Here is an 18,090-nt window from a genome sequence, read left to right on the forward strand (position 1 = left end):
TCCTAATGCAGAAGCTGTCTCTAACAGATAACCTCCTATGAAGGAAAGTTCGTCTTCTCCAATAGAGTCTCCCTAGATTCACGACCACTCTTAAGGGTAGGGTGCTGGCCCAGCAGTAGATGGTCAATGCAGGGTGCTCAGTGACATGTTTGGAGGTTTTTGTTTCATGATGCTTTGTCCAGGCATTATCAACCAACCAACCAACCAACCAACCAACCAACCAACCAACCAACCAATCAATTTTCCCATAGATCTTTTGTTCATTTATTATGGTTGCTGACTTTAGTTTTGTGAGTTTTCTGTGTTTGCAAATGTGTGTATTTCAGTACCTATATGTGTTTCTCGTGCTTTTTCTTTGACCCTTCCCCCCCTTTGTTTTGTCCTATTCTTTGGTGTTTGCTTTCTAAATTATCTTATTTTATGATTAGTTTTAGATGCCTATTTGTATTCCAATGAGAGAGAGAAGGAAAGAAAGAAAGAAAAAGAAAGGAAGGAAGAAAGAAAGGAAGGAAGGAAGAAAGATGGATTTGAGTGTGTGTGGGAAGGAATAAGAGGGGAAACTGTAATCAGAATATTGTATGAAAAACATCTCTCTCTTTTTTCTTTTGGTTTTTCTTTTTCTTTTCTTTTTTTTTTTGCAGTTTTTGTGGTTTTATTTAAACACAAATAAAATGTGCACGCAAGCCATCTACTCATTCTCTTCGCTGCGCAGCCTGGCGTTGGGATTGGTGACTCTGATGGCTAGCTGTGCTGCTCTTTCCACAATGGCTTTTCGGTTCTTGGAGGAAACATTGTGAGCAATCTCAGCACAGTAAGACTTGTTGCACATCAGCAGCACCTCCAGCTCCTTGACGTTGTGGACCAGAAACTTCCGGAAGCCGCTAGGCAGCATGTGCTTGGTTTTCTTGTTGCTCCCATAACCAGTGTTGGGCATCAGGATCTGGCCCTTGAATCTTCTCCGCATCCTGTTGTCAATACCTCTGGGTTTCCGCCAGTTTCACTTAATCTTGACATATTGGTCTGACTGGTACCGGATGAACTTCTTGGTCCTCTTTTTGAAGATCTTGGGCTTCACCAGAGGCCGGAGGGCAGCCATGATGCCGTTAAGGAGATGGCAGCCACCTCGCAGGTAGCGCCGAGGAAGAAGCTTCTTTTGGTTTTTCGAGACAGTGTTTTTCTGTGCAATAGCCTAGTTGTCCTAGAACTAGCTCTGTAGACCAGGCTGGCTTCAAACTCACAGAGATCCACCTGCCCCTGTCTCCCAAATGCTGGGATTAAGGGCATGCACCACCGCCACCCAGCTTGAATTTGATTTATCACAGATGTCTTGTCATAGAGGCAGAAAGTTGATTAGCCTAAGAAGGGTAAGGACTGGTTTATAATCATTGCTTTTGCTGAGGACCCAGATTCAGTCTCCAGTACTTCCATGGTGGTACAGTCACTTGTAACTCTAATTCCAGGAGATATGACACCCTCTTCTGGTCTTCTGAGGTACTGCATGCACATGGCGCACTTACATACGTGGAGACAAATACTCAGACATATAGAATGAGAATAAATATAATTATAAATATAAAATAAATAAAACGAAGAAGGGTTATAATGTAGAGGCTCTCCTTTGCCTTGATCTAGCCACCAACTTCTCTCTAGAAGGAATCATAGTCAACCATCTGCCTCAGAATAGTTCCAGGGACATTCTGTGCACACATAGGAGCACACACGTAAACATACAATTCATCCAAAGAACAGCACATTACACACGGTGCTGTGCATGCCATTATCATGGAAGTACTTTCCTGTCTGACTGTTTAACATGGACTCCTTTTTAACAATGATATAGGTTTTATTGGATATCATCATTATCTGGCCAGTCTTTCATTTAGTGATGGGCATTGGCGTTGTTTTTGGTTTCTTTCTTGTTCAAACAATAATGCGACTAATATCCTCTGTTGTAATAGGAGCGGCGGGGCTGTGTCCCCGGCATCCGGCCGCCCGCATGGCTAGCTTATGTCCCGAAATAATTACACGGAAACTGTATTCTTTTAAACACTGCCTGGCCCATTAGTGCCAGCCTCTTATTGGCTAGCTCTTACATATTGATCTAACCCATTTCTAATATTCTATGTAGCGCCATGAGCTGGCTTACCAGGAAAGATCTTAACCTGCGTCTGTCTGGAGTGGGAGAATCATGGCGACTCCCTGACTCAGCTTCTTTCTCCCAGCATCCCGTTCTGTTTACTCCACCCACCTAAAGGCTGGCCAATCAAATGGGCCAAGGCAGTTTCTTTATTAGCCAATGACCTTCCTCCATCAATCCTCACACCACTACCTGTTATGTGCATACAAGCACATCTACAGGCGGGATGGCTCGGCCAAGAGGCTTGTGCATAGGTTTATTTGTACAGATTGAACTGAGGTGCCTGGTTCACACTCTCATCAGAAAATTAATGCTCCCACCAGCAAAGTATCTGCCCCCCCCCAGCATTCTCGTTTGCTTCCTATGCCTGCAATAAACTCTATGACCAGAAGCAACTTGAGGAAGACAGGGTTTATTCGACTTCCAGGTTAGAGGTCATCACTGAGAGAAGCCAGGGCAGGAACTCAAGAAGGAACTGGAGGCAGAGGTGAAGCAGAGGCCATGGAAGGAATGCAGCTACTGCCTTGATTCCAGCCTCATATCCCTGGTTACCCACCTGGGGATGGCACTGTCCACATCAATTAACAATAAAGAAAATGTCCCAAAGACATGCCCAATCAGAGGGGGCAGTTCTTTAAGTGTGGTTGCTTCTTCCCAGGTGTGGCAAATTGGCTACCGAGGTGAGCCATCACCCCAGCTTCTGTCCACACAGAACACGATCCTTCATCTCTTCTACCCTCTGGTAGGTAAGCGCTTGGGGACTTTGACTAACTCAGAAGCCAGATGAGTGTCGCCAGTGTTCAAGCCTGGAAGGCTCCTGCCTTGTGTCCTTGGGGCAGCTGAGACCAGCATACTTGCTTCCCTGTTTGGCCCTGGCCCTCCTGGGAGTGCAGCTGCGACAGTGATCTCTCTGGCTCCTTTTTAACGGCGGCCTCATAACTGGATGAAGTAGCTCGCCGCTGGGCGGGGAAGCCCAGGCCATCCGAGGACAGGTCGGCAGCAGCGAGCTGCTGCAGGGTCCTGCTTCAGCCCGGGAAGTAGGGCGAAGGCATGACTGCCTTTTCAGGACACATTACAGCTGCACCTTCTGATTGCTCTGCATCTGACACTCATCAAATCTGGCCTGGTAATCTGAGTAACAACTTTATGTAGGGGGAACTCATCCAGCCATCCCAGAACAATTGTTCCAGGGGTTCTGACGTTCGCTTTTCTGCTGACTTGTCTCACTGCCTGTCCCTTTCCAGCAGGTTTATTGCTTAAGCACCGGTTCCGTCAGCCCGTACACCAGCCCCCAACTCACAATGATTCAACTTCATGATTTGGCAACCTCATCATGGTGCAAGGAAATACTCTTCAGTAGAAGCCATGGTGGGGGACTCAACACCTGTGTCGCTAGGCAACCATATAGATTAAGTGTGTGGTGTATTTTCAGCCGATGATGGATTTGTTGGGATGTAGTCCTTGTATGTCAGCAGCATCTGTAGCTCTCCGAATGTATCCATTTTTGCTAAAACCAGCATGAGTGGGATGTGCAGGCCTGGGAATTTTTTTTCTAGAAAATTGAGGTAAAGAGGTCTGGCGGTGGGTGGGGATATGGACTCTTGGGTATTAACAGATATTTAGTCTCTAAAAAACTTTCAAGTGAGCCGGGCGGTGGTGGCGCACGCCTTTAATCCCAGCACTTGGGAGGCAGAGGCAGGTGAATCTCTGTGAGTTTGAGACCAGCCTGGTCTACAAGAGCTAGTTCCAGGACAGGCTCCAAAGCCACAGAGAAACCCTGTCTCGAAAAACCAAAAAACAAAACAAAACAAAAAAAAACTTTCAAGTGCCTTTTCTTAATGCAGGTGGGGATGGGATCACCTAGTTTAAGCTGCGCCCTTTGTAAGTAGCGTTCTTACCATTCTCGTTCCTTTATGTTTTTGCTGTTGTGACTTATATCCCCTTGAAGTCCACCACCGAGATCCCTGGTCGGCAAGAGGAGATAAACACGAGCATTGTGAAGTCTCTAATCTTTAGTTCCAATCAAGTCTGAGATTCCCCTCATGGGTAGCTTGCTTAGGATCCGCCTTGGATGCAAATAGAAAGATGGAGGGAGGAAGCTCCATAGGTCTATTCTTGGGTGTAGCGGGTGGTGTAGCTTCCAGGAATGGGTCCTGCTAGTGTAGGGTGATACCTGAAGTCTCCATGAAGGCTTGTGACTGGAGATGTGCCCATGATCTCCTGATGGACAGAGAGAGAGAGAGAGAGAGAGAGAGAGAGAGAGAGAGAGAGAGAGAGAGAGAGAGAGATGTGTGGTGGTTTGGTGGCAGGGTCGCATCTTTGCTTTCTCTGATTTCTCCAGCACCAAACCCTGCCCATTGGTTGGCTTGCATGGGATGCTGACTTGCTAGACAGATAGATGCTGGGATGCTCTGAGATAATTTAGGAGGAAGACTTGGGAGAGTTCCCTTGGGGATTCTAATTCATGGAAGAGACAGAGACTTGCTAAGGAGGAGGTGGGGAAAGAGCTTAGTTAGAAGGTGGCCGAGCTGGCAACATGGCAGAGTCTGCACTCCAGGGACAGCCGTGGCCTTCCTCGGAACGCTTCTACTGAGAATGAGAGGGTCATAGTGTCGTCTTTCTAACGGTTACAAACCATAGATTCTCTCCGTCATCAGTGAAAATAGCTCAGCTCCCTAATGTCATTCCAAGTAACCAATAAATTCAATTTGCCAGAAAAGTTGGTGCTTGTGACATCATTGTTAGGTGGACTGTTCAGTCTGCCGATGGAAGAGTTATTACTGTGAACTGTCCCCATAGGTTCATGTGTTTGAACACTTGGCTTCCAGCTGATGGTACTATTCTAGAATTTTGTGGAAACTAGGTGGCAGAGCCCAGCTGGAGGAAATGGGCCAGGGGTGTGTGTGAGGGAGCTGAGGGGGTGAGAGGGTGAGGAGTGGGCTTTGGGGTTTTATAGCCTCACTGAGGCCCAACTTTCTGTTCTAGCAAGATAGGAGGAAGGGAACTTCTTCTTCTTCTTCTTCCTCCTCCTCCTCTTCTTCTTCTTCAATGTTATTAAATTTGTTTTTTTAATTTATTTTTTATTTATTAAAGATTTCTGCCTCCTTCCCGCCACCGCCTCCATTTCCCTCCCCCTCCCCCAATCAAGTCCCCCTCCCTCATCAGCCCGAAGAGCAGTCAGGGTTCCCTGCACTTTGGGAAGTCCAAGGACCTCCCACCTTGAGGAAGGGAACTTCTGCCTATCCTTCCTCCCTCAGTGGGAGGCACAAAGATCCTTGTGCTCATAGATTAGCACCAGGGGAACCAGCAATGTTAAACACACAGGTTGTCCCTTCAAAGAGAGGGACATGTTACCTGTTGTCTGTGCAGAAGGCTGGGAGAGGACATGGTGACTTTTGTGCTGAGTCACTGAGGCCACACTGAATCCTCCCCAAGACCCTTACCATGAGCTTGCCAGTCTAGAGGATCTATCTTTATGGGAAATGTCACACACTTTCCAAGGAGTTTTGATGTAATCGTGTCTTAAGCGTTGCTGTGCACATCGGATTTAGCTAATTATCCCCAGAAACTTTTTCACAAGATTGTGCTGTGCTTAAATATGCTGAAAACAAACTACTTGGGGTTAGACTACAGAAGTCTGAACTAACGCCGGCTGCTGAGTCATGTGGAGCCAAACTATCTTCTTGCCTTTTGTGGTTCGCAGTTCCGATGGCTGTGGTGGTCACAGAGACCCCCACCACCACCACCCTGCCTTCCCCTCCAGTGACTTATCCCCTCAAACTGTGAGCCCAAGAAGCCTCTTCTACTTTAAATTGCCTCTTGTCAGGTGTCTGGTGAAAGCAACGAGAACAGTAGGCTTGGGATGTAGCTCAGTGGTAGAGAGTGTGCTGAGCAGGCAGAAGACCCCGGATTCAATCCCAGCACTACCATGAGAAGAAGCAAAGTATCAATCCCGGGATGTGGGGGGTCGTGACTGCTGAAAACCTGACTGTGTGGTTCTTCGGTCCTTGAAACTGGTTTGCAGGTGAAATGTGAGGGAGTTTGGAGCTGTGGGCTAGAGAGGCCCCAGGAAGCTGTAGGAGGAACTGATGGACCACTGAGGTGGAGTTTGGAGCTGTGGGCTAGAGAGGCCCCAGGAAGCTGTAGGGGAACTGATGGACCACTGAGGTGGAGTTTGGAGCTGTGGGCTAGAGAAGCCCCAGGAAGCTGTAGGGGGACCTGATGGACCACTGATGTGGGGTTTGGAGCTGTGGGCTAGAGAAGCCCCAGGAGGCTGTAGGGGGAACTGATGGACCACTGAGGTGGGAGTGTGGAGAACCGAGTGCCCAGAGAAGTGCGGATTTGGAGGCCTGACTCCTGAGGCTCAGGAAGGTTCACAGGGGAACCAGGGCTCTATTGGGAACTGTTCAAAGGCGTTTTGCCTTACAGTCTGACACAGACTCGGAAGACATTCTCCAAGCATAAGGAGGACTTGAGTGAGGCTCAGCCTCCCGTTCTTCTTGGGGTGGAGAGATCTTTGTTAAGCAAATGAGCTTGTGGGTTTTGGACAGAAAGATCTCAAGGGTCCATTTAATTTATCAAGATTGTAACACTAAATAAACTCTGGCAAATGGTTCCTAAAATGCTCTAATATACATAGCCCCTCTGACATGCTTCTAACACCCAGTTTTAACACTCTAGGTCCGTGTTTTCTGAATTTACTGATACCTAGAGGATTCTGCTACAAATGACTCAGAGCCACACTATAATAAATGAATTTCCGTTCAGATGATCTGCCCTGCATGATGAAAATGTCTCCTCTTAGACAGAGAGCTACAGCTAAGGAACCATTGCGTCTGAGAACTCAGCTAATAGTTGTGCCTTTTCTAACCATTTTGAATAACAGAAGTTAGCTGACTTCTTGCCACCCTCTCTACAAGGAGGGCACCTGGTGCTGAGAAATGCAAGCACAGGGCTCAGCTGACAGTGAGCCCTTGATGTGGCTATAATTTATGCGCCATTTGCCACCTTCAAGATTTAGTGGCACAGCAAAGTTTGTATCTTTATGCTGGCTTCATAAACAGAAGAAACAGAAGGTCAAGTTTCCCAGAACTTTTGAGGGTCCTAGAACTTTGTCCCTGAGCTGAGAAGCAAACCCAGGGCCTTAGCAATGCTAGACTATCTCTCTGTTGCTGAGTTTCCTGGGCTGCCTTCAGACCCTATGAGATCCCGCTAAAAACTAGGGAGATTCACTTCAGAAAAATGCACAGCCACAGGTCTCCAGAAAAGCTTCTGTCCCGGTGGAGGGGTTTGAGAAGGGAGAATGTGAGAATAAAAAGACACATTTTCTGGGTCCAAGCCTTAAGCATTGAGGCCTGGAACTTCCAGGTGCATGTAGGAGTGGCTATCCGATTCGCTGGACCCACTGCCAGATGAAACCACAGGGTCCTTGTTTCAAAGGTACCAAAGCTCTTAAGATGACAGTGAAGTGATCTTGGGGCTCTTCTGAGCATGAGGTCCAGAGTGCCTGTTGTCTGGGTTTCTGTCCTGTCTGGTTTCTGTCCTTCCACCAGGTCCCACAGCCGCTTAGCCCCAAAGAAATCACACAGAGGTCTACATTAATCATAAACTGATTGGCCCATTAACTCAAGCTTCTTATTAACTCTTATAACTTATATTAGCCCATTATTCTTATCTATGTTAGCCACATGCTCAGTACCTTTTTCGGCTGGGTAGGTTACATCTTCCTTCTCCTGTGTCTGGGCAGGACTGGGGAGGCTTCCTCCCTCCCAGAATTTTCCTGTTCCATTGACCTGCTTCTACTTCCTGCCTGGTTGTCCCGCCTTTATTTCCTACCTGGCTACTGGCCAATCAGCATTTATTTAAAACACAATTGACAGAATATAGACAATTGTCCCGCACCAAGTGCCTGCAGGGACCATGAAGCAAAAAAGCCACAGTGAACTCTTCTGGGCATTTCTGAAACCATAAACCATATTAAACAGAATGTACTGCCTTAATTTGTGTCCTGAAAACTCAATATCTTGGCATTATAATTTTCTTTTACATCTCAATATGAAGATCATATTTATGCTAGATTAGGAGGAAAATGAAAGGAAGTGTGTTGTGTGTGTGTGTGTGAGAGAGAGAGACACAGAGAGACAGACAGAGATAGAGACAGAGAAGAGACAGAGAGAGTGCAATAACAGAACTCAAACAAACACATAAACAAAATCCAAAGCCACTCCATCTTCCTACCTCCCCATGCTGTTATAAGCTATGGCTGCCCCATGAACACAGACACCTGGGACAGACTGGCAGAAGACAAGTTATCTGTCATCAGACCAAATATCCTGGGAAGTAACTCTACAACACCACCAGCACTGGGCTATCTAAGGTGCATTTAAAATGTGACCTCTTTAACACTTGCATATTTATTTTTTAAAGTATTCATCACCTGCACAGGAGTAAAAGGAGACATTTTTAAGAACTATGAAAAACAGCTGCCCTGGATCTATCTCCTGCCCCCCCCATGTCTTCCCAGCTGCCCTGGACCTACCCCCTGCCCCCCATGTCCTCCCAGCTGCCCTGGACCTACCCCTGCCCCCCCATGTCCTCCCAGCTGCCTTGGACCTACCCCTTGTCCCCATGTCCTCCCAGCTACCCTGGACCTACCCCCTGCTCCCATGTCTTCCCAGCTACCCTGGACCTACCCCCTGTTCCCCCCATGTCTTCCCAGCTGCCCTGGACCTACCCCCTGCCCCCCATGTCCTCCCAGCTGCCCTGGACCTACCCCCTACCCCTCATGTCCTCCCAGCTGCCCTGGACCTACCCCTTGTCCCCATGTCCTCCCAGCTGCCCTGGACCTACCCCCTGCCCTCCATGTCCTCCCAGCTGCCCTGGACCTACTCCCTGTCCCATGTCTTCCCATGCCTTTTAACTTGGAAACAGCTTATGCTGTCTCTTTCATCATCTTTCTAGGTAAAATGCTGACTAGTAGTTTGGGGATTGTTCCATTTTCATCAGTCTGCTGGTTTCCTCAAAGTAGACATTTGTTATATGTAGAAGCTTGATATTTTTTTGGAACATGCCTCACATCTTGGTAATGTTCTGTGTGGTCCCCAAGATAGAAGCCATGAACACTGTGTCCTGGGTCTTCCATGCTGTTGAGGGAGTAGCATGGGATTTAGGCCTCACCCACCAGATACACACCTGCATTCAAGAATGAGTACATGATGGAAGGGAGGCAGAAGGAAAGATACGGTCCTGTGACCTTGGTGGCATGTGGTCTGGCTTTGGGAGCATGAAGGGCAGAGCCCAAGTATCAGCTGTGATGTCTTGGCTGCAATGTGGGTTCTAGACTGATGTGGGACTTCCCTCTGTATGCTGGTTTTCATTGGTTAATAAAGGATTGCTTTGGACCTATAGCAGGGCAGAATTTAGCTAGGCGGGGAAAACTAAACTGAATGCTGGGAGAAAGAAGGAGGAGTTAAGGAGAAGCCATGGAGCCGCTGCCAGAGACAGATGCACTGAAAACTTTGCTGCTAGGCCACGACTTCATGGTGACACACAGATGACTAGAAATGGGTTAAATTAAGACATAAATGTTAGCCAACAAGAAGCTAGAGCCAATGGGCCAAGCAGTGATTTAAATAGTTTCTGTGTGGTTATTTCAGGTCTGAGCTGCCGAGTGGCCGTGAAACAAACAAGCAGCCTCCTCCAACACTAGACCCTGGAGATGGTAGGAACAGTCACAAGTGTAGCCTCTTAGCATGGCTAGGAATGTCCTGATCTCCGATGATGCCGTTTCCTGCTCTGAAAAGCCTTGCTGGCATCACCTGGAAGGTACAGCTATGGTCCTTTCACCCTGCATACCCCTCACAGTGTTATGTGATGTCATCACCAGTCTTTTTTTTTTTAATAAATTCTACTATTTACATTATTATCATAATGTAATTATTGCTTAGTGCTGAGATTAGTTGTATATATGTGTAGCCAGGTGTTAAAATAGGGGTTTTTCACACCCCCAATTTAAGATGAAACTCTAAGACAGAAGCAAATGGGGCCCACAGCGCCAAGCAAAGATCCTGGATCAGGTCTTGCAATAGAGAATTCAGTAATTAGATTCCATCATGTGTTAATTAGATTTCTGTCACTGTGACAGAAACTCAAGAAAAACAAGTAAAGAGATGAAGGTTTGTTTGGGCCGGCCATTCAGAGGTGTCAGCATAGAAGAAAGTTCCTGGAGGAAGGTCACGGTGGGGGAAGCCACCGGAAAGCTAAGAGAAACATCAGCTAGGGGCCTAGGGCCAAGACAAATCCTTCAGAGGCCAATTCCTGCTGGGCTTCACCCACGGTCCTACTGTCTCGCTGTAGTCTGTTCAAATTCTACCAGTGGTCTAAGTCACCGATTAAATCAGAGCCCTCATGATGAAATCTTTCTGAATGTGTCCTCAGAGATACAACCAGAAGTGTTTTTCTTGGTCTCCTAGGTATCTGGTGATGCAATCAAATTGACAGTTGAAGCTAGCTGTTACAGACTCTTGGCTGGCCACCCAGCTATAGTCTGTATGAGGTTGCAGGAGCACGGGGGCTGGAGACCAGGAGAGCATATTAGAAGGGTTAGAGCTCACAGAACTCTACCACCATTACCCCGACCTGCAACATATGTGGATGGGGTAGAAAACATTTTCCATTTGCCTCCAGCCTTGGGAATTGGTCTTTCATGGGTCCCCCAAGAGTGTGATAAAGTTCTGAGTTTGAAGGACTTAAGTGATCATGACTGAATCACTCTTGAAAACTTTGAAAGCTCTGAAGGTGAGATTCTGAGTCATGGGGGCATATGAGGAGAGTCCTCTTAGTTCTCTACAGGGGAACAGGGCACTGGATACCCAGGAGCCGAAAGGGGGGTAGCGTGGCTGTCAATCATGGGTGAATATTTACCCAGATCAAGAGAACCGCAAAGCGAGAAATCTCAAGACTGGTGGGTAGGGGCCTTTCTATCCCCTTCAGATAAGAATGGTTTCACCTCACGATAGTTCTCTTCAATGAAGGATCTCAAAATGTCAACAGCTGGAGGTAGTCATTCTTCAGAATCTCAAGGTTCTGGGGACAGGTGGGGGAAGAGTAGGAAGATTTTGCTATCTACACATAGACGGTCATTGTCACTCCACCCTTCCAGCCTGGTTCCCACATCTACCCTGTGCTTGCTGAGTTCCGTTCCCTAGGAACAGACTCCCTGTCTCAGGCCCAGGAAGTGATGGACACAGCTGTCTATATTCTTCCAGCTGAAGCTAGCTGTCACTGCTGTGTGCTTGGTGGCTCCTCTCCCCGGGCTTTCCCGTGGTTCTGTGGGGGTTGGATTCGTGCTCTCTGTGTCCTCTTGCAGCTGAAGCTTGTTACCATGTTGTCCTTGTGGGCTGTGACCGTCAATTTCCTTCACTGCCGTTTTCATAGAATCTTTGGGAAAGTGGGAAATTTGTGGTTGAGGTGTTTCCCTAAGATGTCACAACTATTAACTTAAAAACAAGAGAAGTTACTAGAGAAGTTTTGCTCCTGTTTAGGATCCATCCACAGGGGATCAGTACACCCCATTTTTCATGTATGCTGGTCAAGTTTATTCAGCCTCTGGACTTGCAAGGGGAAAGGGGCATTTAAGGGGCTGGAGGAGGTCTGAACAGTTAAGAGCACTTGTAGCTCTTCTGAAGGACCTGTGTTTGACTCCCAGCACCCACTTGGAGACTCACATCTGTTTGTAACTCCATTTCCAGGGGGATCTGATGCCCTCTTCTGGCCTCTGTGGTTACCAGGAACATACACGGCACACAGACCTACACATGTAGGCAAGATCCCCATAGGCATAAAAGAAAGCAAAAATAAAAATAAGGATGAAAAGTCATTCAACCGAGCAGCTAATGCTGACATTTGCAGTGCTCTACCTTGGGTTCGTCCTAGAGAAGCGTGTCTTGCTTAGACGGTATGCCTCTCCTCATCCTCAGTGTAAACCTCCATGGCTTTCACGTGTGTCCTAGGCTAAACATCGAAGCTGGTCGTGTGTTAGCGTCATAGTATGTGCATGTGTGCGTCTGTGTGTGTGTGTGTGCGTGTGTGTGTGTGTGTGTGAAACATCAGGAGGCAGAAACTGTTGAGTTCCTACCCATCATCTGTCCTTGATTTCTTTTTTATCAACTTTGTTCAGGGCAGCAATGTATCCAAGTTTAAAATTAAGCCTGGGTTTTCTAGTTTCCTTATACATAAGCCCTCTAGGGAGAGTTTGGATCAAGAAATGGAAGCTGGAATTCCGAGTTAGGTCTCATGGGAGGGCTGTTTCAGAGTAGGCTTACTGAGCTAGCATGAATCATTTGACCTTTGACCTTCACCTTATCATCCTCTAGCCAGTGTACCGTGTTCTGGGGCTGGAGTGACCACACTACAGCCAGCAGTGGGCCCGCAGGAGGATCAAAACCACATAAGGATGACGGATCAGAAGATGGGAGGAGAGTCCTGTCTTCTGGAACCGCAGAACCACCCAGTCAGACCCTGTATTCTTATTTCCTGTTTTTTGGCTCCCTGAGAAAACAAAGTCTCTAAGTATATTTAAAGCACCATTTAGTCACATTTTCAATTTCTTGCAACTGAATGCAACCCACGCCGACACAGATTCCCTGCATCTGTAATGATCCCACTCAGTTACATGTTCAGAGAGGGTGGCAAGAAAGGACCTGGCAGATGCCGCTGGGACACCTCAGTGTTCACCATTTTCCTGATGCCAAGTTTATTGTCATCTTCCAGCTCCTCCAACCCTGCCAGAGGTCATCCTCCAGCCTTGGGATTCTGCTGCATGTCCTTACACATGTGACCGGCTGGACAGAAGTCCAAGGGAGTCATACCCTTTGTTCCTGTCTACCAGTGGGAGCATCTGTCCACCATTCCCTGACTGATGGAGGTAGTGTATAAATTCCCAGCTTCTATCTTCTTCAGGGGGTAAGACAGGCTCCCCGTTAGCCCTGGGAGATCATGGTGCACAGCTCTCGTTGCCTGTGGTCCTGCCACAGCATAGTTTCCACTGGCTTTCTTCATGCATCTACGTCAAGTTCCCACAACCTTACCAGGGGATGGCAGGGTGACTTCTGCACTAAAACCTCAAGAATTGCTTCTGGAGACCCAGCCTAGGGCAGTGGATTTATAGCATGTTGTTCTATGACACGAAAGTGAAATGACCCCACAAGTAGTTAAGTGCTCTTCATATATGTATGTATATGTACACACACACACACATATCAAACACACACACATCCAGCATATCCTTGGAGTGCTGCCTAAGGCAATGCTTCCTGAAGAAACAGTGTTGCTATTAAAATAATCCTGTCTGTTAATATTTTTATTGAGTCTTTTATTCTTCCAAAATGCTCTGGGATCCAGATCCCCATGTACCAGACTAGCAGGGAGATGATCAGGATAGTAGATGGACTGATGGGGGTTGCTATGGCAATAAAGACAAAAGCGAAGTGAGAAGACACCAACCCCAGGCCTGTCACCTACTGTCTTTGCTGCGCTATCTTATCAATGAAGGCTGATGTCATTCTCGGCTCATTTGTGTAGCCCCCCCCCCCCGCTTCTCAGAAGATAATTGAGAATGTCTCAAGTCACATGCAATTGGGAATGCTTCAAGTAGGCAATGACCTGAATTCGCTATAACTTTCAGAATAAGGAATGCAGAATAAGGAATACACCCAGATCATATGTCCCTGAAGAGCAAGGATAATTCTGTCCGGTTGACAGATCTAGTGAGACTTTAAGTATTGGAATCAAGAAGAATCAAACCCATAGCTGGTCTAGAATGTTCTAAACTGCATGAAGACGCCTGTGTGCTCTCCAAACTAGGGCCAAGCATACTACTACTTATGAGCCAAAGGAGCTCCATGTCTGCTTTCGGACATAAAGTTTTATTGGAACACGGATTTGGTTGTTTGCTTGTGTAATGCCTGTGGCTTTTTTTGTCCTGTAGCAGGGAGAGTTGACTGCTTGCTGCAGAGGCCGTGAGACGTGCACAGCTTAAATATTTACTGTCCACAACTTTGTGAGGAAAATGTACTGACTCTGCTTTAGGCAGCTGCCAAAGATCCCATCTGCCTTTTACTTGAGCCTCACCCCGCTTCCACACTGCCGGTTCAGCCCATGGCATGGTGCTCTGAGACTTCAGTGTGCCTAGGAGTTGACTGGAAGCCCGCTATTATTCGCAGAGGCTCTAAGTCAGTACATCTAGGGTGGGGCCCAAGACTTCATTTCTCACAAGCGACCTGGGCACTTGTAGACTGAAGGGCTGAGCCCCACATTTGAGGAACAGGGTTGTAGAAGACTAGAATTTTCTTATTAATGTTTACCATTGTTTGGCATCACCAGACAAAATCAATTCCTTTCTGAACCCTCTCCCCTCCACACACACACACACACACACACACACACGCACGCATGCATGGGTGCACGCACACACACAGACACGAGTACACACACACACACAAATGTACAAGTGTGAAACCACACAGTCCCCTTTCAGTGACTTCTGTTCTTCTATCAGCGCGGCACCTTCAAGGGTTAAAGACTTGGAAGCCAGCCGCAGCAGGAGGCATGCCAGGCCTCTAATTAGTCTCCTTTTTATATTTAGTTTGCTATTAGATAATTCGTGGCACCTGTTCACTAGACAGATCTGTTTTTAATCTCTTCTAGTTCACTTTCTTGGCCAGGCAGCAGCAGACGTGTTGCACCGCACTAGCAATAGACTTAAAGGCAAATAGAATAGCTGTTTCTTTGGAATTAGAAGCACAATGGGCTGAAAACAACTGAGCTCCAGCCAGGCAGGAGGTGCTGGTGGGGGAGACAGCGCGGGTGTCTAGAATTCACCTCCCGGAGTGCAGGGCACTCCTTGACTTTAAGCTCCAGTACCTCTTTGAAATGTGTTTCCCACCCCCAGCAGGAGGAGAGCCAAGTTACAAGAAAGGTTTTTCTCTGCTGTGCTCTAATAGGAGAGCCGGCAGACAGCCGCACAGACATGATCTAAACAGCTCTCATTTTGATTTGATTATTTCATTAGATGGAAGTTGCTCCAAACATTCCCTTTCCGCCTTAAGGACCTGAAGACCTTTCTCCAGATGCCGCAGGTGAACCAGAAACATCAGACCCACCCTCAAACCTTTCTTCTTGGTTCCTTGGATTTATCCTTTGCCTGGAAGTGCCTGGGACTGATGGACGGATGTAGACACAAGAATCTCACGAGACCTATGGAGGAACAGCGCCTGTGGAGATAGCCTCCATGTAGGGAAGAGGTGGTGAACCCCGGAGGGCTGTGCTGTGGGGATGAATTTGACACCGACAGGGAAACCCTTCTTTTTGAACTGATGTAGACACGAGGAAGGCAGTGTTCAGCTTCAAGGGTTTTCCTTCTGAACACTGATCCGGTCAACGACATCTCAGTGCTGGAGCCATTGGGTGGGTTCTCAGTCAATCTGCACAACTCAAGGAATGGTTTGCAGTAGCCACACTTTTGGTTGTTAATAGGTTCTTTTAGTAATTACACATGTTCATCAACAATCTCATGCACATAAATAATGCATTTCTCTCTCATCTCCCTCCCATTCCAGCCCCCTCCCTTCTACTTGCTCTCAAAGACACAAAGTTCTTAATAGCTTTAGCTGTTGGTGTTTTCCTTCTGCTGTTCCAGAACCATGGATAACCTGACCCAGAACAGATGATTCTGGAGGAGACTAGGGAAGGACCTTCTCACTCCTTGATTCTGCTTCTAACAAGCTTAAAGAGTACATGTCGGTTTACCAATACACGCTCTTCCTCATCAGTTTACGGGAGTACGCATTTGCCGCATGGGAGATCCACATTCATTTGCACCATAGAGTACGTTCAGTTTTCCCCAGTTTGTCATTTTTGTCCTCCTTGCCTGGGGTTAAGATGTTATAAATGGCAGGTCTCTACATGGAGAGGTAGAAACGTCAAGCGTTTTGCCCGTGTTCTGTTCACAGCTGCACTATTGCAAATGTACTATGGATGTCAAGTTGGGTAGCGTCTTAATCGGAGTTCTCTGTCTGTCTGTCTGTCTGTCTGTCTGTCTGTCTGTCTGTCTCTCTACCCATCTGTTATAAGGCACTGGATCATGCAATCGTGGAACCGAGGGACTGAAGACTTGTGGTTGGCAGACTGCGGTCCCGCGAGAGCTTTGTTCCTGCCGCTTTTATTTCAAATATCCTCTCCCTTAAATTGAATGTTTTTCTCTAACAGCACACAGATTATAAACTTCCGGAGCAGTAATGGTGCCTGTGACTTTGAGAGAGACAAGAATGCGTATGTATCACATTACAGTAAAGGCGAACATCTCCGAACGATGTCACCTTTAAAGTGGAAGGACGGTGATGCCCCCAGACCTGGTGCATTGAAATGATAACAGAGGAGCCAGGAAAGCTCGGTGGCATGGTATATACCTGCCATCCTGGTACTCAGGAGGCTGAGGCAGAAGGCTCCTGAGCCTGAAGCCAGCCTGGGCCGTGTATAGAAAGACCCTATTGATGGAGACAGTGTGAGAAAGTGGGAGGCTATAGAGAGAGACAGAGAAAAGCTATAGGAAGCAGGAAAAGAAACAAGAATATATCTATATATTTCAGAATAAAATATTTCAATATTAGCAGTGTAGTTTGTAGCTGTGTGTTTAACTTGTTTTCTGAGGAAGGGCCCATACATTTGTCAGATGAATGAGCCAGAAGCTGGCTGGGGCAGGTGGGCGGAGGTCGGTGATGCTCTTGGAAGGAAGGCTTGAGAACTTACACCCAGGGAGGCTTCTGCACTTGCTGCCAGGACTTGAGTGTCTCGGCATTGATTTCTCTGCATGGAGAGCCTATTTTATGTCTACTTCAGCACCTTTTGGATCTCGAGTGTTGTTGAGTGCACTCTGTCTCCCTCAATTTTTGGGTGTGATCAGAGAAATTTGGTATCCGGAACAGAGGAGGATTTTCTCTTAGGATACCTAAGGGTCTCTTGAGGGTTACTGGCACACTGGGGACAGGAGTTGCGAGGGGGTGGGGTGGGCCTTCTTCACCTTGCTACAGACTCGCCACAGACTGTTCCAGAGGCACAAACACATACGTGCTGAAGTTTTGTTCTCTAAAGATGGCCCATTTGGTTATTCGTTCTGCCCCATAGAGGGACTTGCTCACACCTAATCCAGGGTTCCATCATTTCCCACACAGATACAGGAAGGACCTTCATGAGAAAACAAGCTTATTTCTCTAATTTCTGGGGAGTTTAATGTTTTCCCTTAGTTGCTGTATTACCAGTAAAGACTGGGGGGTCAGCTATTGGGGTGAACACTTGGTCGATCAAAGAAGCAGTGGGGGAGTGACCAGCTGACCCCCTCTCCACAGTTCCCAGACCAAAAGCAAAGGATTAAAAGGCCGGCAAATCTCCAAGTCCCTCCCTTCTCCTTCCTGCGGCCTCTCTATCCATATCCTGGGTCCTCCCTATTTCCGATAACCAATTCTTGTCAACTAGTCACTGGCTCCACTTCCTGATTCAAGGTTCACTTTATTGACACAGTCTCAGGGTGTCACCATGTGATCAAATATCCTGCAACACTTTAAAAATACATCTAACGTTTAGTGTGAGTGACAGCGTAGCTGTTGTCACAGCCTTATTATCTCAGAACACTGCTTCTTAACTCAAGTGATTTTACCTTGCAGATGGCATTGGACAATGTCAAGAGACACAATTGGCAAGGGTATACACCGATAAGCATGTGGGGGACAGAGGCAAGGGGTGTTGCTAACCAAACTAGAACGCACAGGACAGCCTCACAGCAAAAACATTATCAGAAGTCAAATATCAATAAAGCCGTGTTGAGAACCCATGTCACAGTCTGAGGTCAAAGATGTCACTGAATCCCTGCAGAGGCATGTACTAAAACATGGGGGAGGGGA

At 47.2% G+C, this 18,090-nt stretch overlaps 1 pseudogene; it reads right to left on the reverse strand.

Annotated features, from left to right (window-relative positions):
• Positions 1–643: 643 nt before the first annotated feature.
• LOC130872049 (60S ribosomal protein L32-like) lies at positions 644–1,096 on the reverse strand (annotated as a pseudogene).
• Positions 1,097–18,090: the final 16,994 nt, after the last annotated feature.

This window comes from Chionomys nivalis, chromosome 3 (genome assembly GCF_950005125.1).
Source record: "Chionomys nivalis chromosome 3, mChiNiv1.1, whole genome shotgun sequence".
Classification (NCBI taxonomy): Eukaryota; Metazoa; Chordata; class Mammalia; order Rodentia; family Cricetidae; genus Chionomys; species Chionomys nivalis.